Source organism: Hemitrygon akajei, chromosome 18, assembly GCF_048418815.1.
Source record: "Hemitrygon akajei chromosome 18, sHemAka1.3, whole genome shotgun sequence".
In the NCBI taxonomy this organism is placed as follows: domain Eukaryota; kingdom Metazoa; phylum Chordata; class Chondrichthyes; order Myliobatiformes; family Dasyatidae; genus Hemitrygon; species Hemitrygon akajei.
In genome coordinates, this window is record NC_133141.1 from 25,397,715 (window position 1) to 25,406,056 (window position 8,342).

The window sequence follows — 8,342 nt, forward strand, 5'->3', positions numbered from 1 at the left end:
GAATCTAGAAACACAAGGGATAGCCCTGAGATGAAGGAATGCACATTTAAGAATGAAATGAATAAAAATTATTTTTTTAACCTCAGAAGGTCATGAATCTTTGCAATTTTTCCCCAGAGACTTGCGGAGACTGAGTCATTAAATATGTTCAATGCCAGATATAGACTGCAGAGGAATCAAAGATGATGCAGATCAGGCAGAAAAGTGTAGTTGAGGTCAGCAGTCAAAACAGCAATTATATTTAGTGGCAGTGCAAGTTGCAGGAATTGTGACCTGAATTCTGGTCCTTTGTCTTATATACAGACAAACAGGCAGACATACTTTATTGATCCCGAGGGAAATTGGGTTTTGTTACAGCCGCACCAACCAAGAATAGTGTAGAAATATAGCAATATAAAAACTTAAATAATAATAAGTTAATCATGCCAAGTGGAAATAAGTCCAGGACCTGCCTATTGGCTCAGGGTGTCTGACACTCCGTGGGAGGAGTTGTAAAGTTTGATGGCCACAGGTAGGAATGACTTCCTATGACGCTCAGTGTTACATCTCGGTGGAATGAGTCTCTAGCTGAATGTACTCCTGTGCCTAACCAGTACATTATGGAGTGGATGGGAGACATTGTCCAAGATGGCATGCAACTTGGACAACATCCTCTTTTCAGACACCACCGTCAGAGAGTGTAGTTCCACCCCAACAACATCACTGGCCTTATGAATGAGTTTGTTGATTCTGTTGGCATCTGCTACCCTCAGCCTGCTGCCCCAGAACACAACAGCAAACATGATAGCACTGGCCACCACAGACTCGTAGAGCATCCTCAGCATCGTCCGGCAGATGTTAAAGGACCTCAGTCTCCTCAGGAAGTAGAAACGGATTTGACCCTTCTTGTAGACAGCCTCAGTGTTCTTTGACCAGTCCAGTTTATTGTCCATTCGTATCCCCAGGTATTTGTAATCCTCCACCATGTCCACACTGACCCCTTGGATAGAAACCCCTTAGCCCTCCTCAGGTCCACCACCAGCTCCTTAGCCTTTTTCACATTAAGCTGCAGATGATTCTGCTCGCACCATGTGACAAAGTTTCCCACCGTAGCCCTGTACTCAGCCTCATCTCCCCTGCTGATGCATCCAACTATGGCAGAGTTATCAGAAAACTTCTGAAGACTTCTGAATATTAGGATCAAAATGAAGGGTTTCTGTTTACAAGGGTACTTTAGAAGACTGAGACTTTTTTTTGCAACTAATGGACTCTGTAGTAAAGTATATGATAATAAAGCAATTTTCACAGTGATTTTGGTAATACAAAATGCTGGAGGAACTCTAGCCAGGCAGCATCTATGGAAAAGAGTTAACAGTTGACATTTTGGGCTCAGACCCTTCATCTCATGAAAGCATTTGCAATGCATTTATGTAACTATTTGATGTGTGCCTTAAATTCCAAAAGAGATAGTTTTCAATTTTATTTTCTTAACACTTGGTACTATTCACTATCACCTGGATTAATTTAACTTTGATAAGGATCATTTCATTATCAAAGTTTCTTGATTTGTATATTTATATAAAAATGTATTTTTAAAGCAACAAAGTAATACTCAGGACTGAAGCCTACCTCGCATAACTCCTCCCTATAGATGCACATAGAAAGCTTTCTATATGATGCATCACAGCTTGGTATTGCAACTGCTCTGCACTATCCCCGTATATTACTTATTAAATGAGGAGTTTAAAACTGTTTGCAATATTTCCAAAGTAGTTTCACCAACCTGTATAGTTACAATAATCTCTTTATATGCAACTGTATCAAATGACTTTTGAAAATCCAACTAATTCTCATGGAAATGTTCTCCTTTATCTATCCTGGCAGTTACGCCCTTCACAAGTCTCACAAGTTTGTCAAACAAATTTCCTTTGATAAAACCATGTTAATTGCTTAATTGTAGCAACATTTTCACAACGTTGTTACTACTTTGCCAACAATGGATTCTGAGCAGTTTTGTGATGTTATAGATGTTAGGCAATGGGTTTATTGCTAACTGTTTTCTTCCTCCTTTGTTTCTTGAAAATTGATCTTGCTTTTCAAGTTTTCCATTGTGCTGGGACCTGTACAGAATCTATGAAAATGTGAAAGATCACAAATGACTGCCTTAACAAAAGATATTAAGTGAGATTGTCTCATGCCAATTAGAGTTGCCTAGAATTAAAATAAAATTTAAAAGATCATAATCAATGTGCCCAATGTCTCTGTATACACTTCTTCTACAATACTAGGATGCAAGGCATCAGATCCATTATATCAACCTTTAATGCAGGGGTGGCCAACCTATGGCGCATGCGCCAAAAGAGGCTCATTGGATGATTAGAAGTGGCGCATTGCACCCCAGTGATAATAATAAAAAAGTATGCCTACTCATGGCAAAAGTATTAACCAAAAACAGATTTGTAGAAAAAAATCTATAACAGAAATTCAAGTAGCTTAGAGCTAGAAAGGGTTTTACTGAGAATAAATCTAAAACTTAGCAATTATTTTTAGCTATTTTATTATTTCATGCACATCTTTTGGCGAATGTTATCTTCTTTCACATTAATCTGTTTTCAATTAAAAAAAAGTTCAATGAGTCAAACTAGGAAAGAAGGACTTTTGTTCTGCAGTCGTTCCATAACTGTTCAATACACGTTTGAAATTTGTTTGATCCTGAGGGGCCAGGCGTCTGCACCAGCGGTGTGTCGCAGATTTTTGCCAGTTTACAATTGACACTCGTGCGCTACGGAGTTGAGCTTTGTTCGTCCTTTGTGAACATTTGCAGTTTTGTACTTTTTCAAAAATTAAGCCTTGTTTTTACATTCAGTTATCCATCACAGTGCAAAAGAAAAGCAGAAAGTGATAGTAAGCGTGAATTCAATGAACAGTGGGGAAATGAATTCTTATTTATAGCGGGTCTGTCAGGAAAAGCGTTGTGCATTGTTTGTGAAAACACTTTCTCACATAATAGAAGACATGATCGTTATGGACACTATAACACAACATCAGACTGAAGGAAAACTGAAGCTAGTGCTTGTGTCTAAGTTACGGAAAGAATATGTGATTAAGAAAAAGGAAGAAATCAAAAGAATACGTAATAGTGATGGTAAGAATTGGAAGAGATGGCAGTTGAATGCGTGGCTGAGGAGTTGGTGCAGGGGGCAGGGTTTTAGATTTTTGGACCATTGGGATCTCTTCTGGGGAAGGTGGGACCTATACAGATTGGATGGGTTGCACCTGAACTCAAGGGAGAGCAATATCCTTGCAGGTAGGTTTGCTAGCATGGTTTGGGAGGGTTTAGACTAATTTGCAAGGGGGATGGGACCTGGAGCGATAGAGCTGTGGAAGAAGTGCATGAAGTAAAGCCAGATCTAACATATAGAGAAGCTTTGAGGAAAGAGAAACAGAATAAAGGGTGTAAAGGTAGTAAGGTAGAAGGACTAAAGTGTGTGTACTTCAATGCAAGAAGCATCAGGAACAAAGGTGATGAACTGAGAGCTTGGATACATAAATGGAATTATGATGTAGTGGCCATTACGGAGACTTGGCTGGCACCAGGGCAGGGATGGATTCTCAATATTCCTGGATTTCAGTGCTTTAAAAGGGATAGAGAGGGGGGGGGGAAGGGGAGGAGGAGTGGCATTACTGGTCAGGGATACTATTACAGCTACAGAAAGGGTGGGTAATGTAGCAGGATCCTCTTTTGAGTCAGTATGGGTGGAAGTCAGGAACAGGAAGGGAGCAGTTACTCTACTGGGGGTATTCTGTAGGCCCCCTAGTAGCAGCAGAGATACCAAGGAGCAGATTGGGAAACAGATTTTGGAAAGGTGCAAAAATAACAGGGTTGTTATCCTGGGTGACCCTAATATTGATTGGCACCTGATTAGTTCCAATGGTTTAGACAGGGCAGAGTTTGTTAAGTGTGTCCAGGATGGATTCCTGTCACAGTATGTTGACAGACAGACTAGGGGGAGTGCCATACTAGATCTCATATTAGGTAATGAAACGGGTCAGATCACAGATCTCTCGGTGGGTGAGCATCTGGGGGACAGTGACCACCGCTCCCTGGCCTTTAGCATTATCATGGAAAAGGGTAGAATCAGAGAGGACAGGAAAATTTTTAATTGGGGAAGGGCAAACTATGAGGCTATAAGGCTAGAACTTGTGGGTGTGAATTGGGATGATGTTTTTGCAGGGAAATGTACTATGGACATGTGGTCAATGTTTAGGGATCTCTTGCAGGATGTTAAGGATAAATTTGTCCTGGTGAGGAAGATAAAGAATGGTAGGGTGAAGGAACCATGGGTGACAAGTGAAGTGGAAAATCTAGTCAGGTGGAAGAAGGCAGCATACATGAGATTTAGGAAGCAAGGATCAGATGGGTCTATTAAGGAATGTAGGGTAGCAAGAAAAGAGCTTAAGAAGGGGCTGAGGAGAGCAAGAAAGGGGCATGAGAAGGCCTTGGCGAGTAGGGTAAAGGAGAACTCCAAGGCATTCTTCAATTATATGAAGAACAAAAAGATGACAGGAGTGATCACAGAATGACAGAAGATGACAGGTAGGACCAATTAGAGATAAAGGTGGGAAGATATGCCTGGAGGCTGTAGAAGTGAGCGAGGTCCTCAATGAATATTTCTCTTCGGTATTCACCAATGAGAGGGAACTTGATGACAGTGAGGACAATATGAGTGAGGTTGATGTTCTGGAGCATGTTGATATTAAGGGAGAGGAGGTGTTGGAGTTGCTAAAATACATTAGAACGGTTAAGTCCCCGGGGCCTGTCGAAATATTCCCCAGGCTGCTCCACGAGGCGAGGGAAGAGATTGCTGAGCCTCTGGCTAGGATCTTTATGTCTTCGTTGTCCATGGGAATGGTACTGGAGGAATGGAGGGAGGCGAATGTTGTCCCCTTGTTCAAAAAAAGGTAGTAGGGATAATCTGGGTAATTATAGACCAGAGAGCCTTACATCTGTGGTGGGAAAGTTGTTGGAAAAGCTTCTTAGAGATAGGATCTATGGGCATTTAGAGTATCATGGTCTGATCAGGGACAGTCAGCATAGCTTTGTGAAGGGAAGATCATGTCTAACGAGCCTGATAGAGTTATTTGAGGAGGTGACCAGGCATATAGATGAGGGTAGTGTAGTGGATGTGATCTACATGGATTTTACTAAGGCATTTGACAAGGTTCCACACAGTAGGCTTATTCAGAAAGTCAGAAGGCATGGGATCCAGGGAAGTTTGGCCAGGTGGATTCTAAAAGCAGAGGGTTGTGGTGGAGGGAGTACATTTGGATTGGAGGGTTGTAACTAGTGGTATCCCACAAGGATCAGTTCTGGGACCTCTACTTTTCGTGATTTTTATTAACAACCTGGATGTGGGGGTAGAAGGGTGGGTTGGCAAGTTTGCAGATGACACAAAGGTTGGTGGTGTTGTGGATAGTGTAGAGGATAGTCAAAGATTGTAGAGAGACATTGATAGGATGCAGAAGTGGGCTGAGAAGTGGCAGATGGAGTTCAACCCGGAGAAGTGTGAGGTGGTACACTTTGGAAGGACAAACTCCAAGGCAGAGTACAAAGTAAATGTCAGAATACTTGCTAGTGTGTAGGAGCAGAGGGATCTGGGGGTATATGTCCACAGATCCCTGAAAGTTGCCTCACAGGTAGATAGGGTAGTTAAGAAAGCTTATGGGGTGTTAGCTTTCATAAGTCAAAGGATAGAGTTTAAGAGACGCGATGTAATGATGCAGCTCTATAAGACTCTGGTTAGGCCACACTTGGAGTATTGTGTCCAATTCTGGTTGCCTCACTATAGGAAGGATGTGGAAGCATTGGAAAGGGTACAGAGGAGATTTACGAGAATGCTGCCTGGTTTAGAGAGTGTGCATTATGATCAGAGATTAAGGGAGCTAGGGCTTTACTCTTTGGAGAGGAGGATGAGAGGAGACATGATAGAGGTTTTTTTTTTACAAGATATTAAAAGGAATAGACAGAGTGGACAGCCAGTGCCTCTTCCCCAGGGCACCACTGCTCAATACAAGAGGGCATGGCTTTAAGGTAAGGGGAGGAAAGTTCAAGGGGGATATTAGAGGAAGGTTTTTCACTCAGAAAGTGGTTGGTGCGTGGTGTGCACTGCCTGAGTCAGTGGTGGAGGCAGATACACTAGTGAAATTTAAGAAACTACTAGACAGGTAGTTTTAGGAATTTAGAATTTCTCTGATTGGTTTTCCACCTGGCGCCTCTAGGCCCTACCCCCTCCCCTATCTCTATTACTGGGCTTCGGCCCTCTCTTCCCCCCCCCCCCATTCCTGATGAAGGGTCTTGGCCCGAAATGTTGGCTACTCTTTTCTCACGGATGCTGCCTGACCTGCTGGGTTCTTCCAGCGTTGTGTACATATTCTCTAACATCCTTGTAAATCTCCTCTGCACCCTTTCTATGGTTTCCACATCCTTCCTGTAGAGAAGCGACCAGAACTGAGCACAGTACTCCAAGTGGGGTCAGACCAGGGTCCTATAAAGCTGTAGCATACCTCTCAGCTCCTAAACTCAATCCCACAGTTGATGAAGGCCAATGCACTGTATGCCTTTTTAACCACAGAGTCAACTTGCACAGCAGCTTTGAGTGTCCTATGGACTTGGACACCAAGATCTCTCTGATCCTCCACACTGCCAAGAGTCTTACCATTAATACTATATTCTGCCATCATACTTGACCTACCAAAATGAACCATCTCACACTTTTCTGGGTTGAACTCCACCTGCCACTTCTCATCCCAGTTTTGCATTCTGTCAATGTCCCGCTGTAACCTCCAACAACCCTCCACACTATCCACAACACCCCATCCTTTGTGTCATCAGCAAATTTACTAACCCATCCCTCCACTTCCTCATCCAGGTCATTTATAAAAATCACAAAGAGTAGGGGGTCCCAGAACAGATCCCTGAGGCACACCACTGGTCACCGACCTCCATGCAGAATATGACCACTCTTTGCCTTCTGTGGGCAAGCCAGTTCTGGATCCACAAAGCAAGGTTCCCTTGGATCCCATGCCTCCTTACTTTCTCAATAAGCCTTGCAAGGGGTACCTTATCAAATGCCTTGCTGAAATCCATATACACTATATCTACTGCTCTACCTTCATCAATGTATTTTGTCACATCCTCAAAAAATTCAATCAGGCTCGTAAAGCACGACCTGCCTTTGACAAAGACATGCTGACTATTCCTAATCATATTATGCCTCTCCAAATGTTCATAAATCCTTACTCTCAGGATCTTCTCGATCAACTTACGAACTTAAGGTCTCTGTGTTTCTTTATTTCATATTATAAATCCCTCTGTCTCAATTTCTATGGGACCATGTTTGACTTCATTCTCTTACTTTTTACATATATGTCATATGCTTTTGTCATATGACATTTTGCTTTGTTGGTTTATTCTCATATTCAGTATTCTTTCTCCTTTTGAAGTTTTAATTATAGAACATAGAATAGTACAGCACAGTACAGGCCCTTTGGCCCACAATGTTGTGCCGACCCTTAAACCCTGCATCCCAAACATCCCCCACCTTAAATTCCTCCATATACCTTTATTTATTAGCTTCTAAAATTCTGCTAATTCTCAGACCTGTGCAGAATTAAATATTGATGTCACATTGACATACTGTAATTATTAAAAGCAAATATAATGTACATTTGGAACAATAAATTGCAGCAGATGACTGTTATTTTAAATTTTAACTTCTAATTTTATAAATAAAGCATTTACAGAATTTTAAGCAATCAAACTGGACTGGCAGCAGTAGTTTCAGTTGGAGGGCACTCTTGTGGGAGTGATTGTAATTCAGTTAGATTTAGCATAGCTATGGAAAAGGACAAAGATAAAATAGGACATAGAATAAAAGGTTCTAAATTGGGGGAAGGCCAAGTTTACTAGACTGAAGAGACCTTGAAAGGAAATCAGTCTGTGAGCAAAGGGAGGTGTTTAAAAAGGAGATTAAAGAGATTCATAGTAAACAAATTCCCACAAAGAAAAAGAATGGGACTGCCAAATCTAAAACCACCTAATGACATATTGCATAACAGATAAGAGAAGGCTAAAAAGTAAATCATATGTTGGATACTGAGAATTTTCAATGAAAAGGGGAGTCAAATTTGATCCAAAACTGGCTCAGTGGGTGGAAACAAAGGTAATGGTTGCTGATGATTTTGCAAATGTGAATCTATTCTGATGCTAACTGGACTGTAGCATATCAAGGGAAGGTTAGGTAGAGGAACTAAGCACCTTTTATTTATTATTGTTAAAAAGATCTTGAGAATCAAAATTTAGT